The following is a 21,165-nucleotide window of genomic DNA, read 5'->3' on the forward strand; positions in this document are numbered from 1 at the left end:
AATAAAAAATTTGTCTCAAATATTAAGTATCATTCCAAAAATGCTATTGTAAAGACACATGGACTTTTAGAAAGACACAAAAGCATACACCACTAAGACAATATTCCATGGTTTGCAAATAAAAAGTGTGTTGTGTTGGGGGTCTACAGACACTCCAAGCTACATGAATTTACCTAGCTAATAAGTTGTCTTATGTTTGGTGATTCATATAAGGACAAGTGCAAGAAGATGAGCACAATTTTGGGGAAGTTTGTGCATTGGGGAAAATACCACTAGAAATGGGTACCTATTATGCTTCAGAGCCTAAGACTAAAATTTAATAATGATTGCCCATTATTTAAATAGTGGGTAACCATTATTTAAAAAACAAGTTACGTTATCTTAAATATTTTATATTTTTTAAAAAGGTACCCATTGTTTTTAAGTATTTTTTTTTAATTCCTACAAACTCATTTTCACACCTTAAATAATGAGTACACATTACATTTAAATAATGGGTACCCATTATTTAAAGTTTGAAATTCCAACCTGCCCTTTGCATTAGATTTTAGCTCGGGAACTAGGCATTGTGAGCCCAACCCTTAGCCTTGGACCTACAAGTACAAGGACATGTCAATATAAATGGAAAATATTGACTTTCAACATATATCTATAGCCTTCTTTGATATAATTGTTTGACGAAATTAAAACCCATTATAGATTATGGTGTCTAGATTTCAAATATGTAATTTTATTTTTTTCTATTTTTCAATTATTATTTTTATGAAAATCATCAATAAACATGAAAGTCATATTTTTAATTTATTTAATAAATTTTTTATTCTTTACATTTTTTGAAAAAAATTATATGACATCAATATACATAGAATTATTTTCAAACTAAAAAAAATCCAAAAAATGATAAGTTTAGGTCTAATTATGGTAGTCATACATGAGAGGTTTTTAAACTAGCAATTAGGGCTAGTAAAACATTCATAAAAAATAAAGCATTCAGAAAAAAATTACCAAAAAAATCCTCTTGAAACATACATTTTTAAATAGTAGTTTTTAGAAATGCTTTCTGAAAATCAATTTATATCATTTCGGTATGAAAATAAATTACATGTTTGAAAACTAGATTTGGAGTAATACATTTCATATTTCTTAACCTTTTCAAGATTCAATCTTTAAGCATTTCAATTTTTTAGATCAATTGTGAGAAATTTTTAAAATCAAGAAAAAGAACTTCCACTTTAGGAACTTTATGTGGACTCAACTTCTTGCAAGAACATGTATACGGTATGGATTCCACTAGCCAACAAGTTGTGTTATGTTGGGTGATCCATATATTTCTATGCTAAATAATCACAACTAGCAAGCCACACTATATTAGGTGACTACTTTACCGACTGATGGAAAGAATTTCTCAAAGTAGAAAAACATGCATACAAGAAGTGAACCAAACTTTAGAGTATTTGCCGAGTTTTTCTTCTTCGGATTCCTTATTGTGTTCAGGTTCTCAAACAAGTTCTTCAGTAATACTTCACATAAGTAAACTTTCATTCCCTTTTTCACAATTTTATAGGCTATGTCAACTGCTGCACAAGGTACACTATTTTCCCTTGCAGATTGGAAGAAACAGTAACCAATTACTCTAATGGCAAACTTAAGTTCTGCATCAGTGACATTGTTCAGTTTCAGTCCTCGGTAATCAGATTCTACTCTAGTTAAGCTGATTAATTCCTTCTGTGATATCATCTTCTATGCTCATGCATGATCATAGATAGGATACCTAGCGATTAGATGAAGGATTTCCTTAGTGATTTTGAATGGTTGCTCCTCTAGCCACATGAAATCATCATGAACTATGCTCAAAACAAGCTTAACCCACTAGGGTTTGAACACATGGGGATAGGTTAGGGCTTCAGTTAATCCCTTGATTTTGATATGCTCGTACTTGCTATCCATTTTGCCATCGATACATAGCTCATCATATGTGTCACCTATCTCAACATGACCGAGTTCTTCAACACAACATTTAGTGAAGAATCTAACATCTTTGACTAACAAGACTCGATCCGAGATGAGTGAAAAGGTAGTTTTGTCATCCAGTTCGGAGGCGACTTTAGGAGTCAAAGAGTATTTCAGAGAGGGCTTCTCTACATTCTTGACAACTATGGGATCTTGGATCTTGGGTACCATTTATAAATTTTAGATAAAACTAGCAAACTATCCTTAGGGTTTGACGGTTTACAAACAGCAGACATTTCACACTCAGTAGATAATAGCAATTTGACAAGATCGGTAAACTACTTAACAGTGTGATGAGATTTGATGTAAATACCTTGGATTCACTTTGAATGAGGTTTGATCGCCTTGATTCGCTCTACTTTGCTTTCTTGAAAACTTGGTGAATGTAAATGACCGTAAAAATGCTCTTAAGTACACAAAATACCTTATCAGACTCCATGCGGTTTAGGTCAAAAACATTAAATGCACTCGGTTCACCTTTAACCGATTTACTCTCTTTTTTGTTTTAATCGAGTAACCAAATTTCCTTCATTTACCGACTTGATAGGCTTCCTGTATTCACCGACTTGACAGGTTTCCTGTAAAGTACTTTTGATAGAATTTCAAACTTTACTAATGCATCTTAACTATGCAGATTTTGAATTTAGCACATAATAGAATAAGAACTGTTATGATTTTAACCTTTAGAGAATGCAGTCCCTTCATACCTTTATCGATTAATTTGGAATAGGAGCACCTAATTCAGTAGGTAAGGTGCTTTCTTCATTTGACACAACTTCCTTCTTTTTCCAAATCATCTTTAACTTTTCTTTTATCTCTTTAGTGTCTCCTCTAGGTTGATCTCTGTAGTCTCTAGCCAAGTCTCCAACTTTGTGACAATGAAAACATGCCATACCAGGATTTCTCCATGATCTTCGGTTGTTCATTCCAAACCTTATAAAATAGTTGGCACTTATATGTCCATATCTTCCACAACATTCACACCATATCCTTGTATTGTAATCCCATGGTACTACTGCATATTGTCGGTAAGGATCTGTGTGAGTTCGGTAACCTCTAGTGTTTGCTCGGTGTGCAGTCCACATGTGGTTCTTTTGCTTAAGCCAACACTTCTCGGTACTATGTCCATATCTATTGCAGTTTTTACAAAACCCTTTGAATATTAACTTCTGATATTTGTTAACAGACTTTGTCCTACATTGATTAGATGTGTGACCATATTTATTGCAATTGTAACAATAACCATTGCACTTTTTGACATTCGGTTGCTTACCTTTTCTGATTTGGCATATGTTGGCAGTATGACCTTGATTTCCATAGTAGTAGCAAATAGGCTTCTTTCTTTTGATGTTATTCCTGTTTCCAGCTTGCTTTGATGATTCTCCTCTCTCAGTAGTATGAATTCCTTTCTCGGTAGATTCTTTTCCTTTGTAACCGAGTCCTGCATCTTTGTTGGGTCTTCTTGTATTCAGTTGCTTGTCCAACATCGTTAATGCTTCATAACTCTTCTTCAGTGTTTCTTTGGATTTCTTCTTTGTTTCAAGTTCATCGGTCAACCTTGATACTTCAAGTCTCAATGCTTGGTTTTAATCATTCTTCAGAATTGCTTCATGATGTGCATAACCTAGTTGATCTGTCATATTTTGTTGAATCCCAGTTAACCTTGTGATTTCATCATTCTTATCAGATACTAAGACTTCAAGTTGTTGTTTCTCTCTTTGTAGATCTCTTGCTTTATCCTCTATTGTCCTCAATGCATCTAGATTTTCAGTCATCTATGTACTGAAATGTTCATGTTCTCTTTTCATTTCTTTTAGTTGATCAACCAATGCTTTGTTCTTTTCTTTCAATACTCCAATCATTTCTTTAGTTTCTTCAGATATACTATTCTCAGATGATGTCTCAATTTGTTCCAATAACTCTTGAGAATCCTGCAAATCATCAGATAATCTTCTTCTTACTTTTAGAGATTTTTGCATTTGCCTTTGCATGTCTGCAATCACTTGATTAGCATGTTCCAGCTCTTCTTGTAGATATACAATCCTCCGAGATTGTTTATAGCCTTCCATTGATAAGATCTTTCTCTTTAGGTAGTTAAACCCTTTTCCACGATTCAAGCTCTGATACCAATTGTTAGGCCCAATATGGAAAGCTAATGTACTGAGAGGGGAGGGGTGAATCAGTACTCCAAACCTTTTCTTCAACAATATCTTTACTGTTATGCATAAACAGAATAGTGTAGTAACATAAAATAAAGTTAAAACAAATAGATAACAATCATACATGATTCACTCCATAACACATATATTTTGGTTACGTAGAAACTCTTGGTTAGAAAGAAAAACTACGGCGGGGATGGCACCCACAACTTCACTACTGCAATAATAAAGAGTGCTTGGTTAGAGCTACATTTTAGCTATTTCTGATAGCATACCCTGTTAGTAGTAACAAGATCTATTAGATCTACCTTGCTAAAGGATTTTACAACATTTAATCTGAATGCTGCACCTGGCTAGAGGCTTTACAATTTATAGACTTGATTAGAGTCTTTTACCCTGTTAAAGGTTTTTCTTTCAACTTCACAATATTACAATAAAATCATTACAAATATCTGCAACTTTACATCTAAAATGTTATAGCAGATTCTATGTGCTCATAATAAGATTACCTTGCTTATAGCATACCTAGGTAACCCATATAGTAACTCGGTAAACCCTTCTGTTTACTCTGTTCTTTGACTATTCTCTGAAAACCTCCTTAGTGACCTCTATGTCTTTGTAACAGTCTTCCTTCATGCATACATACACTTCACTCATGCTTTATAAATAGATCTCTTAAAATGGTGATCCAATTTATTGCTTCGATCTTACAAACAAGATTCCTTGAATGAATAACTAAACAAAATATTTCATTCGTTACATTGATGTCAAAATCATACACAATCTTCTGGTGCAATTTCCAATGTAATAACGGTTAGATGTGCCTCGATCTTGTAACACGTTTTCATATGCATGTCCAGGTTCAATGTATCTGGTAACACATTTCACTCGGTGTGTGTCAACTCGGTGTGTCATCTTTACTTCTCAGTAGCTATAAAAAGATACTCGGTAGATAGCTCGATGTATATTGCGTTCTATGACTGCTTTCTTCTGTAACCGACTTGACTATGCATACCGACTTCTCTATGTGTACCAACTGCATGATTCAGTAGTGCTAACCAACTAGAATATATAGTATGACTTTGAATACAAAAACTAATAGCAATTTGATAAGTAGTAACATACAATTCATTTGGAAGGCTTAGAAATCAATTTCCAATTTTTAAACTAGAAAAAGTTTCTCCTTACAACATGGGTTCAACTTCGCTTCCTCATCCTTCTAGTGGAATAGGTTAATTCAATATAATCACCAACCTCTTGTCATTTCATTTCCTAGACAAGAATACTATTTAGTTAAAATAGAAATAAAAAAGTTCAATGATATATGAGATTTTTATATTTGAGATTTGGCCTCTTGGTAGAAATATTAGAGAATATTTCAATTAGACAATAAGTTTGAAGGGTTCTTGATTTAATTTAGATCTCTGGTGCTATTTGAATTGACTATGAAGTCTTGCACCCTATTATAATGCAATTTTTTAAAATATTGGTTGTGCCTTTATTAGTTCCCCTTCTATTACATTCCTCTAAAGAAAACTTATTTGAGCCTACTTCAACATGTACCATTAAAGCCAAGATTGAACCAGAAATGAAACTATAGGTCTCATAAAAAGACATGGATGAAGCTGAGTTCCGAAATATGGAGATCTAAAGCTAAGGCTAATGCACAAATATTGGCTTGAAAAATCTTACATTTCAAACTACTTGTAGAGGATATGTTGAAATGTATGATGGTTCAACCAATCAATGTCCTTTTGTTAGCATAATGATAGTCTTAAACACATTTATTGAGAATTTTTCGATGCTAAAAAATGGAAGGCTATTGTCAATGATTTCCTCTTATTTTTTATCATGGTTTGAGTTGGAGAGATGTGATTTTGGGTTATTACCTTCATAATAATATAGTGGCAGATTCTTTAAGGCATATTGCTTTACTTAATATTTGAAAAAGTAGGTGTTTGGTTATCTTTTCTAGTCAATTCATCCAAAAGCATAAATGATAAATTTTTATGTTGACATATTTTTTCAAATTGCCTCACTTTATTTTAAGTTGCAAGGGGTCACCAAGGATTTAGCTAAAAAAACCTTTTTTTTTGGACAAAATTAAACACAAAATTCTTCAACTACATAAAGAGAATGTAACTTTCCTATATAGCTGCAATTTTTTTTAAAATTTAGATTTTAATTTGTCTTTATATCTAGTTTTGAACATCTCTTTCTATAGGCCTTTGGTTGGTTGTAACTTTCATTTCATTTTGAAGGCTTGTTATATTATTTGGGAAACCTTTAGTGATATTGTTGACTCTTCTTCTTTGGCTATATATTACCAACCTTTCTCCTTTGTAATGTACTTCTTTGGTTGTAATAAAATTCATTAGCTAAAATTTTGAGTTGCAATAGTACTAGTACTACATGGGCAAGTGAGGTTCTAATGTGTTACCACCGAAATGTTTGTATATTTTTTCAATGTTTTTCTAGGTATTGTATTTAGTGTAAAAATAATTTTCTTTATTTTGAAGTTAACTCCGTGATTAAATGCATTTGAGTCAAAGCACTACTACTCATGGAAGGGTAACAAAAGTTTGAATAGTTATAGCGTTTAAACATCACCTAAAATTGTGTACTACATTTTCTTAATTGCTTTGGTAGGTTTTGTCAATAGAGAAAAGTTAAAGTATTTTTTACTCTGAAGTAAAATCCATGATTAAACACAATTGATTCAAATTTGTACCAATAATGAATGGGTAACCAAAATTCCAATGCTTGACCATTGTAAACATTACCTAAAATATTGTAATACATTTTTTAAAACGGTTTAATAGATTTTGTCTTTAGAGGAAGGTTTAAGTGTTTTTTATTTTGAAACAAAGATATTTTAAAACCAGTATGAAAAGAACCAGTAATAAGAAGCTAGAATTTAAATATGTAAGACAAATGAAACCTAAATAATATGTAACCCTATTATATGTGAATTCACGACGTGTGTAAGAAATGATTTAAAACTTCATTTCCAACCTAATTATTTATAAAAGTGAAGCCGGCTATCTTGGAGACCGCAACTTGTAAATAACTTTAAATAAGATCAATTATTTATTACCTAGTTCATACATACAAAATGATAAGGATGTAACATATTGATGTCTTTGATATCGGTATTTTAATCAGAATATTTTCGGCAATGAATTTTCTCCATCTTACATATTTCTCCATGAATGCACACGATAAGTGCGAGGAAAGAAGATTCAAATAAAGACCCCCATGCTTACCCTGGGTGTGCTGGAGTGAACCCATGCAATACGGCAATGAAAAAAGGATTGTTTACCCATAAAATATAATCATGTGCTACGGCAATGAATTTTCCAAACCCAAGTCATACGGCAATGAATTTTCTTCGTCTTACGATAAGTGCGAGGAAAGAAGAAAGCCAAAAATAAAGAACGGAGGATTGCAGTGGGACCGCCATGCTTACGCACGTCTCGTTCAGTCATCTATTCCACCCTGAATTTCTACTCTGCGTGCTGGACTGAACCCAAGTCATACGCCAATGAGAAAAGGATTGCTACCCATAAAATAAAATCATGCGCTGTGATAAAATTTGTAGGAAACATGTTTTTTAACTTACGATTTGACTTGACTCGAAAACGTCCTCAACACGCGCTGAACAGTCCGCTACTTTGTAAGGATTCATCAATGAATGCTTAAATCAATTACCTTTCGTATTCCTGACAACTATGGGAATTCACCATGGTATCATTGAATTTAATTTTATTTGAATTTTAAATAATTTGGAATTAATTTGTGTATAATCTATGTCTTGACGTCCGTCGTTTTAACTGATGGAGATAATCTAATTTAGAATTATAGTTGTTATTTTGAACCCCTTAACAAATTGCCCAAACTTATCCCACTTCCTTCCAAGTAGTTGTTAGTTGTTAGTTGTTAGTTGTTGAGATAAGCACGGGAAATGTAATTTGCACATTATGGTGTTGCATGGAAAGGCAAATCTTAAGTCGTTTTTAGTCATCTAATCAATTAATATTGATCTAAACTAATTCATACTAAAAATCTACTTAAGAAAATCAATACAACATTACTATCACATTCTCATAGGATTATATGAATAAAATTAGAACATACTAGCATATTGTAAGATTATTTTTTTAATTTATAATCAAAACTACCAACATCAAATTTGATAAGTGTCAAAACTCGCCAACATCAACTTTGATCATAAAACATATGTTAACTTCAAAATACTCACATTTCAATTACTATCACAATTAATTAATCTATAATTAAGTTCTTGTTAGTGATACTTCTAAAACCCGATAAAAAATTAACCCAACACTTGCTTAACACATTTTACCCTATACTATTCTAGCACATAAATTCATCAAATCATGAATGTTGATAACAATAATGTCAATATCATTAAGAAGAATATAATATTAAAATAATAGTATAAGATTGTAGCGTCATAAATTGTTCACCCTTAATTGGGTGGTACAATTTCATGCTTAGGTTAGTACCTGCCTTAGTGTGTTGCATTTTGTATTTTAAATTCCTTTTAAGAATTTAATTAATCAATTTAATGAAATCTAAAATCCTCTTTTATCACTTCACACATCATAAAAATGGGCCCTTAACTATAAGTGCACCCCTCTTTATTTTATCTTTTTAATTAATTCATTCATCAAAGCCCTAATTATGTCATATTTTGACCTTCAAGGCCTAATTTCATATATCCAAACATCTTGCATCATCGCATCGAGTTGGGGATTGCCTTATAGTCACGATACCTTACATCCCTAAAAATTTGGAAAAAATTTGGTCAGACCAATGTGGTTCACATCGGCCCCTACTTTTTCTCCTCAAATTTTAGGATCATGTTTTGGAAATATTATAATATTTAAAATCAACTTCGTGTAAAATTATATGATTTCTAGGTCGGCCTATGATCAAAAACAAAGTTAGGGTTTTATACATATAACCTTTCCTTTCCTCATTTGAAAGATCTGACAACTCTAGCAATTGAAGCAGCCTCTTATGAAGTAAAAGTGAAATTTTATGTGAAGTATTCAATTAGAAAATCAAGCTTCTTATCAAGTTTACATCAACCATTTTCTGTTGAACACTAGATGTCACTGAGAGGGGGAGTTGAATCAGTGATTTCCAAACTTTAACCCTTTTCTAGCCTATGTGTGTAAACCAATTAACAGATATAGCGTAAACAAACATACCAGTTAGAAGGGAGAATGACACAAATGCAACCACAAATAAAAGGGATGCCACATAATACCATATGTATGAGGAAAACCCAAGATGGGAAAAACCTCAGTGAGAAATGTTGTTGAAGACTACTGCTCTAATCCAGCCTCAAAATGAAACATTCGGTTACAACATTTAGGGAACCAACCCAAGGAGTACCACTCCTACTTTAGGGCACCAACCCAAGGAGCACCGAGCTCCAACTCAGTGATCTGCAATAAACATATATTAGATACAAAAGTAATATCTTTGTTACAAAAGAACTTTGTAACTCTTATGCAAATCTCTCCATCGGTTCTCCTCTCTTCAATCCTATGTCGGTTCTCTACTCACCTTCTCACTCTAGCAACCTTATCTCCTATTGAAACTAGCTCTATGTTGCAACCATACTAGTTCAACATCTTCTCTCTGTTGGTTTTGCTTCCTCTCTATCACATTGTTTCTAGACACCACCAGTCTTCTTCACTTTGTCAATTGTCTGCTATCTAATCACTGTCGATTCTCATCTTACCGGTTCTTCACTGCAATCTTCTAGGTCGGTTCAATCACCACCGATGCACTCCTCTGTCAAGCTTAATGGAAGACTACCGGTTAACTCACTCATGTTGGTTGAACTCTTCTAACCGATTCTCTCTCTCACACTCAGTCTCTTCTCTGATTGTCATTGAGCACTTGACTGATTGGATTTCTTTACTATCCTTCCTCTCTCATGCATCAACACCAACTAGATCTTTGGCTCGCACTCTTATAGCTTGATTTTCCTGCCTAAACTTGACTTTAAAAACTTACATACTAGGGTTTCCACCATGCACTGAATCTGCATGCGATCTGATCTCTGATCATCGTGACATGTCATATCCAATATGATATCATGTCCTTGATAAATGTTAGACACTCAATCAATGAGCATCACCCAACTGTTTACCTTGTGAACCACGTCTTCTCTCTTTTTGTCGTTTATAGCCTGATTTTTGGCCTTTTTTCTGATCAATCACGTGTGTGATGTGGTTTCCTTCATCATCTTTGATCTGCAAGATTAGTTTATATTGGATATCTTTTATTTCCTTAATATCAAGCCACAATCCTCTACCTTCATTCCTCGAGCTTCACAGTCGTCATAAAAGTTGGACCAGACGCCAACAACTTTACCGACTCACTACACCGACCTGTGCATGCGTGCCACTTCACCTCCACGTGGTTCCTTTATTGGCATCTACCTTTGCTAGGTTGGTTATGTCAATTTGGATAGGATCATTGACCAACCACACACCCGGGTTCATCTACTAGTTCACAAACCCTATTGGTTATACCCTAACTGGTCTGCCTTCAACCTTGCACTTTGCTTCTCTTTCGATGAAGTACCTAACTAAAACAGTCAGCACACATGCCAACCTACCTCATGCACATCTTCATTAGATGGGAGCCTTTTGCATCTATACTTTTCTAGCATTACCAGTGGATATACTTACTGGTAAACACCTTGATGACATCGTGTCATCAGCCTTCACCAATCTCCATATGTCTTCTTCTGCTCAAACTTGCCTTCTTCATCTATAGACCAATTCTCCTATCAATAAGTTTGTCATAGTGACAAACATATCCTTCAATCTTTGTACCAAAAACTCATCATTGTCTACGTAGCTAATCCGGTGCATATCCCTGATCTCATGCACCTAAGCCAACCTAGTGTTTCACCAATTGATCTAGTGTGAGCTTTCAAACACTTGCCTTTAACTCTTTTACCTTATCTCCGAGAACTATGATGCATTCCATGCATAATAGGAGATAAGCTCCACTTACCGGTGGGAGTGAATCCTTGTCATCTTCATCATGCAATGCACCAATGTAGCTTCCCTTTTTGATCAGCATATCTTCAAATAGGCATATGTGAACCGGTTGGGCACATTCACTATTAGTCATCTCTTCAAATGGTGACTACATCTTTATCTGGTGGGAATACTGCAATTTTACATCCACACAACACACTAGTGGCCTACCCATACTTCACCTCTGGTGTTGATGTGATTTTGGTAGCATTCTCCCTCTTCATTACAATCAATAGCCCAACATATTTCCCTCTTAGAGATGTCATCATTTACCAATTATTATATCATACTGGTCTTATATCCATATATTTAACACAAGTCAAACACTAACTTGTGTACTGGTGACTCCAATGGGAATTGTGTTGAATGACACACTCTTCCTTACCGGATAACATCCTATACCAGTTGACATCAATGACAACACAAATCCAACATTTTCATCATCAATTGAAGCTTTGATGATATTGAATAATAATAGGAAATCACCAACTATTGATTGGCTCGTACCTCTCCCTTAGGGTTTGGTACGATTTCATGTTATTTTTGTCTTTGTATGAGTTTAACAATACTTATTTTCAGATCTACATTTTTGCTTTGGATCCACTTTTATATTTGTGATTTGAAGCATTCTCATTTACATCATGTTCATTTAGGATTGTATGCTCATATCATAGGATAGAACTCTTATTCTTACATTTTAGCACATTTAGGATCTTATACACACATAAGGTTCTTGCACATATTTTTTGAATACATTATTTGCTATTATGGAGGTAAAAATCACCAAAACAAGGGGTTTGAATAAGGTAAAACACTATATAGCCACACAAACACCATTTTTCAGGTTGCAGGTGCAGGTACAGGAATTTGATGGAGGCACGATCTTTCAGAAAGACAAAACTCACAAGTGTAGTCCTAGATCCAAAAACATGCCCCAAAACACTAGGACCAAGGTGCCTAGCACCCTAGTCCTCATCATTTTTCTGCAATTTTTAGCAGTTCAACTTGCAAGGATCTTAATCTATAGTTTTTTAGGATTCTATCTCAGTGCGGTATTAGGTACCAAGGCACCTAGCACCCTAGTGCTGCTCAGTCAGGCTCAAATTTTGGTGACAAGTGCATGTCTAAGTTTAATTTCTTGTTCTATACTTTGTATTTCAGTGTCAGATCTAGATTTTTATGTATTTCAATTTACATATGCACTTTTAGTCATCTCCCTAGCTTACTTTATCATATGATTACATTTTACACATCTCCTCTTCATAGAAGCAAACAAATATAAACCCTAAAGATATTCCTTGACTCTCTCTTACAAGAAGTAGTCAAAGTTAATCATCTCCTTAGGCTCTTTTGTATTCCAATGTGTTCATGAGAGTGGGATTAGGTCTTAGTTTACTAGATTCCATTTTCATCCTACACAAAGATCAATCATTTGGAAGTGTGACTAAATTAACTTGACCTAAATTGCAAGAACCTAGTCCCAGACAGGAAAGATTAAACTATGGAATTCATGTTGAATAAATATTTACAATTAAGTGTTTGGTATAAGGATGCGACTCTTTAAGTCTAGTGATATTATCAAATATAGAAAGGGAAATGAAGCCACTTAAACTATTGGAGTTGAGCCAAAGGCTTCTTATGTTAACAAGATTTGAAATTGTAGATATAATCATATCATTTGGTTCATTGGAATAAAGGTGAAGAATAATGAGGCAATAAAGTATGTCCAATGAAGGTGGGATTACCCCAGTTGACATGTTGTAGGATAGCTAGACCAATTCAACAAGTTTAGAGAGATTGAACATGGAGAGAGGAATCTCAACTTCAATAGAGGTATCATATAGATCAAGTCACTTCAAGGATGACACATTCCCTATGGCAGATGGAATCTTACCATCAATTCTGGTATCTAAGAGAATAAGATCCTTCAAGGATAATATATTCCCTATAGCATCTGGAATCTCACCTTCAATAGAAGTATCATACATATAAAGATTATCCAAGTATAACACATTCCCTATAGAAAATGGCATCTCACCTTCAATTTTTATATTTGAGAGAAGAAGATCCTTCAAAGATGACATATTCCCTATAGCAGTTGGAATCTCACCTTCAATTTTGGTCACTAATAGATCAAGATTTTGCAAAGACAACAAATTCCCTATGGAAGTTGGAATCTTACCTTCAATTCTTGTTTGTGAATCTTGTAAATTTAAAAGAAAAAAATATAGTCATGCATAAAGTAGAAACATCATTTCAATTCTTCTTTATGGAATTTCAAGAATTTTATCCTAATATCATTCCATCTCCATGCATCTCAAAGGTATGAACATGATAAACAATCTCCACTATTAGCTAACATGAGTTTTCCCTAGTCCATGAAGAATTGATATTGTTGCTTTTGATTTTAGGAATGTATACTTGCTGATGCCCTCCTAAATGGCACAAGGTTAGCAATTGATAAACAACACCAAAGACACGAAAATGGTTAGTGTTAATAAATCAAAAACTAATCTATGAAGGCATACCAAGAGAGACACTAAAAGCATGCTAATATATCTAATAAACAAAACAAAGATTATGAGGCATCTCCAACTGCCTCTTAGCATGGCCTTAGCTTCTTCTCCCTTGTTCCTCTCCTCTCCAAGTTCCAAAATAGTGTAGCTCTCAGCAGCTTTTTGCACTATGGATGCTTATGGAGGATTGAGATTGCAGTATAGCTCTAAATGTGAAATGAAAAGCTAATACTAATCTATTGATGCTAAAATGATATATTTTAACCAAAATGATAAGATGTTAGATTGCTTATGCTAAATGCTCTCTAAAAATGTCTATAGCCTAAATGCATACAAGTTTTCAGGATCTGGATTATGAAGGAATGAGCTCTATTTATAGGAAAAATGGAGCAATGGATGGCCAGGATTGAAGGGTTTAATCAAGGGTCAAGCTTGAAAGTTGGGGATCCATGTGCACAATTTGCACCAATAAAATGGTGACAAGTGTCAACATAGGGTTGGGTTGAAAGAAAGGGGTTGGAGGTATTAAATGCCTGAGGAGACCTCATGGTTATCTAGAAGGTAAGGGTCAAGTCTAAATTAGGATTACCCACTAGATTAAGAGTTAATCCAAGGATAAACCTTTGTGCAAATGATTAAGAGATAATCATGGTCAAAGCATTAAAGGCCTGATGAGACCCTTGGGTTGGGTAAAGGTTGAGTCAAAACAAATGTTTTAACCATGTAGGAGGGTTTGGGTTAACCATTAATGGTTTTTGAAGACTTTGTGGATTAAGTGGTTGAAGGTTGGAAGCTTTCAAAGGTTATCCAAGACTTTGAGAATTTAAGTGGTTGAAGGTTGAAAGCCTTTAATGGTTATCAAAGACTTTTAGGCTTTGAGAAGTGACTCCATTTTGCTTAGGAATGTGACAATAATTAGGGGATGGATTAGGCTAATTAGGAAGGGTTTAGAAGAATCTAGAAGGGGATTAGATTTTGCAAGTGGATTTGGTGGGTGAGGGAAAATAGGATTTTATTTAAAATAAAAATTCATTTATTTCAATAAATGTGTGCAAGTTGCATTTGTAGGAAAATGCAAGTGGGGCGGGGATAATGATTTAAATAAATATTTTATTTAATTTATTTAAAAGAGGAAAAGGGGATTTTATTAAATAAATAGATTTTATTTATTTAATTGAATGGAATTTGATTGAATGAATTAATTAAAATAAATTGAATAATTTATTTAATTAATAGAAGAATGTTTGGGGATGAATTAATTAAATATTAATTTAATTAACTGATGGCTAGTAGATTTTTAATCAAATAAATAGTGAATATTTATTTAATTAAGCTGGACAGATTTGTGTGACTACACTTGCCAATCAACATTTTGGTAATTAACGGTGTGATGCAAAATTTTGATTGAAAAAAATAGCACTGTTGAAACAAAAGTAATCATATCTAATATGCACCATTCATTATCCTAGTTTAGACCCACAAATGCATAAATGACATAGGCCACTTCTATGCATGCGTATATGAACCAAACACTTTAAAATTACAGGTTGATGGTTTCATCCATTTTTGACCATTATGATTCAATTAGACTGTAATTTATTCCACATTACAAGCTACGTTAGTGTATTTAAGCACTAGGGTATGTGCAAGATCATGGGGGGCCAAAAAGTGGCAATGGAGAAAAAAATGCATTTTAAACCTTTCCAAACACGCCAAAATCCACTTTGACTTTTTGTTTGGGTCGGCCAAAAATTTGAATGTGGTTTGGTAATACCAAACCAAATCGGATATCTATTAGTATCGGATATCCAATTTGTGATGTCAATATTATGATGTCATACTTTTTCAAATCGGATATCCATTTTTCTCAACATAAAAAATATAATTTAGTAAAATGGGCATAACTTTTAGGTTTCTTATCAAAATTTTGATTTTTTAGAGGTGTTGGAAAGGTAATTCAGAGACATATAAAATGGATGAGGTAGTTTGATGATATTATAGAACAAAAATTAATTATAATAATTTGAATTTAGTCCTTCAATTAAAAAACTTTAAATACTCATAAATTTTGCATACAAAGTCTCATTTTTTTGTATCACTTGTCTATCTATACTTATATAATATATTTTATATATCTCTTTCTTTTCTACTTATGTCACTTATTTTCTCATCCCATCTAGATAAATAATTTTCTATATTACATGCATCTCTACATATATCTCCATCTTTCTATTCCTATCTCTCCCTCTCCCACTCCTTCATTGTCACTCCTTATTTCTATATTTCAATCTAATAATCTCTCTTCTCTCTATTTATCTCCCTCCTCTACATTATCCTCCCTATACTTATATATTACTTGTCTTTGTCACCTCCTTTCTCTCCCTATCTTTTCCCCTCTATCTCTATATCCCTATAGATCTATCTTCATGTATATTTATATCTCATTATCTCTAAATCTCACTTATTCACTCCATCTCTCCCTCCATTTGTCTTACTCTCTCCATCACTTTCTATCCATATCTATCTCTATCTCCATTTTCACATCTCCATCTCTTTCCCTATCAATCTCTATCTCCATCTTCACATCTCCATCTCTTTCCCTATCAATCTCTCTTTTTATATGTTCCTCTATCTTTATATATCTTCCTCTATACATGATTAATCTACTTCTATGTCTCTTCCTCTATAACCCTCTTGAAGTATCTTTCCCTTTATCTACCTTTATCTCTTTATTTACTCATTTACTTCTATGTCTTAGACATGTTTAAAAATTCATATGTGATGACTTGGAATAGGTCTTATAGGTTGGAGAGACCAAAAGTGCAAAAATCACAAAGCTGCAAAAAGTTGTCATGACAACTTTTGTCCTGAATTGGTTAGCGGTGGAGTTAGGGTTTGTTCAATGCCCTAGGAGGACTCCACACATGGGAAATCTCTAAATACCCTCTCTTTCTCATTTACCAATGTTAGAGAAGTTTGTGATGTAAGTTCAACAATTGAAAGTACTCATTTTCAGCCTTGTTGACAACATTTTGGTTTGATTTCACTCATTTTGCAATTGAATATGGATTGAATCCATTGGTTCAGAAATGGATTGAGTTACTCTTATGTGTTATTGTGTTGTTGGTTCAATTTAGAGTTTTGTAAATACTGTTCATTGGTGTTTTCTTGCTTAAGTTTGCAAGCAGCCAATTTTGGCTTGTATATAGCAGTTTTCTAGTAAATATGATTGCCCCATGAGTTTCAAACGTGCTGAAATCATGGATAGTTGGGACATGATAGGAAACCACATATAAATTGTAAATATTCAGGTTCAATTTTTGGAGAAGCGTTTAAGTATGACTGTCACCTTGTTCTAGGCGAGTCCACGAGCAACCAGGCTAGAGGAAATAAGGTGAAAATGAAGTGCTAAGTGCAGGGGTGTGTGCCAAATCACCATTTCAGAGTTTGGAGGGGTCCATGGAGTTGGGAAAAAGTTTTCCATGCAAGGAGGAGATTTTACAAAGCTATTTGATGCCAAAACCCCAACTTGTTCATTCACTGCTCGTTAAAGGCCTAGTAAACCCTTCAAACCCCTCATTTTTGGGTTAGTACATTGTACGGTGAAACCAGGGGCCAAAACCAAAAAAATCCTTTAGTGCTAGGTGTATCTTTGAAGAAAATCCAAACTTATTTTGGGGTTTTTTGCATCGTTTTCCTTCAAGCCCTAGAAAACCGGATTTGGAGGCCTAATCGGGGCTCATTCCTTGTAGCCCTTTTCTAGGCAAGATTTTGAAATCCGTAAGAAACCTAATGATTGCAAACAAATAATGGACCCTAAATGCATTCAAAACATGTTAGAAGATACCTACACACCTCTGCATCATCCCACAATAGCAGTCGGTCAGTTTGACAAGTTGAAGCCAAGAGGCCAGAATTGAGCACCTGAGGAGCATTGTGAATTGACAGGGTTCCTAACCAAAAAACCAAAAGAAAACACCTTAGAATGGTCAAGAATAAAGCCCTAGAAGAGAATGAGAAGGAATTGGAGGTATAGAGTGCAACTAGGCTTGGTGAGTTGGTGGAATTGAGCAACACCAACTAGGTGAAGTGTTGAGCAGGCTTGGTAAACCCCATCAAATTGGTATCAGAGCCTATAAGATTTAGGTGAAAAGAGTTGATGTCCTCAGTGGAATATGTAAGAGACAAAATCATGGTGACCAATGCAGAGTTGGCAAGGAAAGTGGATGATGAGGAGGAAGAGAATAGACTCCTGAAAGAGAAATTGATTGAATTGGAGAGTAAGCTTGGTGCAATTGAAACTAAGGCTGATGAAGTGTTGGTAAATGTTGAAGGAGCAGAAGGGAAGGGTAAAGAAGTGTTAGAGATAGATAAAGTGCCTGAACCAGATCCTGTCCTAGAGAAAGAACCTTTCCTGAAGGCATTGAAAGCCTTGAGTGGTAAATCACTAGAAGGATTACCATTGTTCACCGGTAAGATGGAGGCAGAAGTGGTCATAGAATGGATAGAACGTATGGAGAACCACTTTGAATATGAAGGTATAATTGAAGCCCAGAGAGTCATGGTAGACAAGTCCAGGATGAGAGGAGTTGCTCTCACATGGTGGCAATTTGTAAAAGATGAGAGGAAGAAAATGGATGAAGCACCCATCTCTTCTTGGAAAGGGATGCTAGTAAAAATTAAAGAAGTCTACCTCCCTGATGACTATGAAGTACAAATTCATAGGAAGAGACAAAATTTAAGACAAAAAGACCTTGATGTTAGTAGCTACATGAAGGAGTTTCACAAACTTAGCCTTAGATCTCATGTGGTGGAAGAAGAGAGTCTCAAGGTTGCTAGGTACCTAAATGGTCTACGGTGGAACATCCAAGAAGAAATCAGCCTAATGAGCCCAAAAACAGTCCATCAAACCTTTCAACTTGCCCTTAAGGTGGAGGAAAAACTGAAAAGAAAACATGACTCAAGCAGCAATAGAGGCCATAGGGGAGGCTTTGGAGGAAGAAGTACTGAACAAAGAACACAAGGTGAGTCCAAACTCATAGAGCAGCAAGAGAGTGGCACTAGTAGAGGAGGATTCAATTGAGGAAGGGGATCAAACAGTGGTTCCAAGGGAAGATGTAGTGGACAAGGTAGAGGTTCCTCATATTTTGCAACAATGAAGTGATACCATTGTAACCAACTTGGCCATCTAGCATATAGGTGTCCAGAGAAGGGATCATCATCACAAGGTAGTAAAATAAGAGTGAACTATCTTCAAGAAGAGTCTTCAAGAAGCAAGACCTCAGAGGTTGCCTTAGAGTCAGAAGTAGGTGACAACTTGATGATAAGGAGAACTTTGATCAAAGAACTGGTCAGAGAAGAGCCTAGCCAAAGAAGGTCCTTATTTAGAATCAAATGCAAGATTATGGACAAAGTGTGCAAAGTGATAATTGATTCACGGTCTATAGACAATATTGTATTAGAAGAGGTAGTGAGTAAACTCAAATTGCAAAGGATACCTCACAATAGTCCTTGTAGATTCACTTGGTTAAACAAAGGTCAACATGTTCTAGTCAATGAGCAAGCATGGGTGGATTTTACCATTGGAAGGTATAAGGACAAGGTATTATGTGATTTCCTACCCATGGATGCATGTCATCTCCTATTAGGAAGACCATGGCAATTTGATAGACAAGCTATCCATGATGGAGCCAAGAATGCATACTCATTCAAGAAAGATGGAGTCACATTCAAGATTCACTCTATCCTTGAGGAAGGTGAGAAAAGGGCAACAGGTCCTAATGTTTTTTTGGTAAGTGAAAAATAGTTTTTGAAGACACTTGAGCAAGGTTAAGGTGTAGGATTTGCACTAGTGATGAACCCTAAAGAGGAAGACAAGAAAGAACAGTTAGATTTGCCAAAAGAGGTGCAAGATTTGTTGAAGAAATTCAAAGGCATAGTAAGTGATGGACAACCAGCCACATTACCTCCTAAAAGAGCCATAAGCCATCAAATAGACTTCATTCCCGAAGCATCCTTACTTACCAAGGAAACTTATAAGATGACTCCCCAACAAAAAGTTGAGATTGCCAAGCAAATCCAAGAGCTCTTAGACCAAGGCCTAATTAGGAAAAGCATTAGGCCTTGTGTTGTCCCTACTATGTTAGCCCCAAAGAAAGGTGGTACTTGGAGGTTGTGTACTGATTATAGAGCCATAAATAGGATCACCATCAGATATAGGTTCCCTATTCCTAGAATAGAAGACCTCATGGATTGTTTAGGGGAAGCTAAGTGCTTTACCAAGAGTGACCTTAAAAGTGGATATCACCAAATTAGGATTAAAGAGGGTGATGAGTGGAAAACAACATTGAAGACAACAGAGGGACTTTATGAGTGGCTTGTAATGTCATTTGGATTATCCAATCATCCAAGCACCTTCATGAGACTCATGAATGAGGTGATGAAGGATTTCATAGGTAAATTTGTGGTGGTATATCTAGATGAAATTCTCATTTTCAGTAAGGATAGGGCAGATCATATTACTCATTTGCAAGATGTATTACAAAGATTGTATGATAAAAAGCTAACCATGAACTTGGATAAGTGTGAGTTTGTCAACCAGGATTTGGTTTACCTTGGGTTTGTATTGTCTCAAGGAAACCTCAAGATGGATCCCAGCAAGGTTGAATCCACAGTAAATTGGCCCACTCCTAAGTCAGCAATAGAGGTGAGAAGCTTCCATGGACTAGCTCAGTACTATAGGAAGTTCATTAGGCAATTTAGTGCTATATGTGCACCAATGTTAGACACCATTAGAGGTGGAATGAAGGAAAAATTTCAGGGGAATGAGGAAGCCAACAAAGGTTTTGAAACCTTGAAGGGGAAGATAGCTAGTCAACCGGTGCTAGTGTTGCCTAGTTTTGAGAAATTTTTCATTGTAGAATGTGATGCAAGCAATGTTGAGGTAGGTGTTGTCCTAAGACAATAAGAAAGACCAGTAGCTTTCCATAGTGAGAAGCTAAGTGATTCCAAGAAGAAATACTCCTATTATGATCTTGAGTTGCATGCTTTAGTGCAGGCTTTGAGAAAGTGGAGACACTATCTCCTCCCTAAGGAATTTTTAGTCTATACAGATAACTAAGCATTGAGTTTCCTAAAATCACAAGATAAACTTAGTCATAAGCATATGAAATGGGTGGAGTATATGCAGGCCTATACATTCACCATTAAGCACAAGAAAGGGCAGTTAAACCGGGTAGCTGATGCATTGAGTAGAAGACTTTTGACAGTCCAAGAGATCCAATTCAGAATCCAGAGGATGAAGACTTCTCAAATGATTAAAAGGTGTAAAAGGAGTATCAAAACCACTTCCATAGTGAGTATTTTGATTTTACTTTGCAAAATGGA

This window comes from Cryptomeria japonica, chromosome 8 (assembly GCF_030272615.1).
Source record: "Cryptomeria japonica chromosome 8, Sugi_1.0, whole genome shotgun sequence".
In the NCBI taxonomy this organism is placed as follows: domain Eukaryota; kingdom Viridiplantae; phylum Streptophyta; class Pinopsida; order Cupressales; family Cupressaceae; genus Cryptomeria; species Cryptomeria japonica.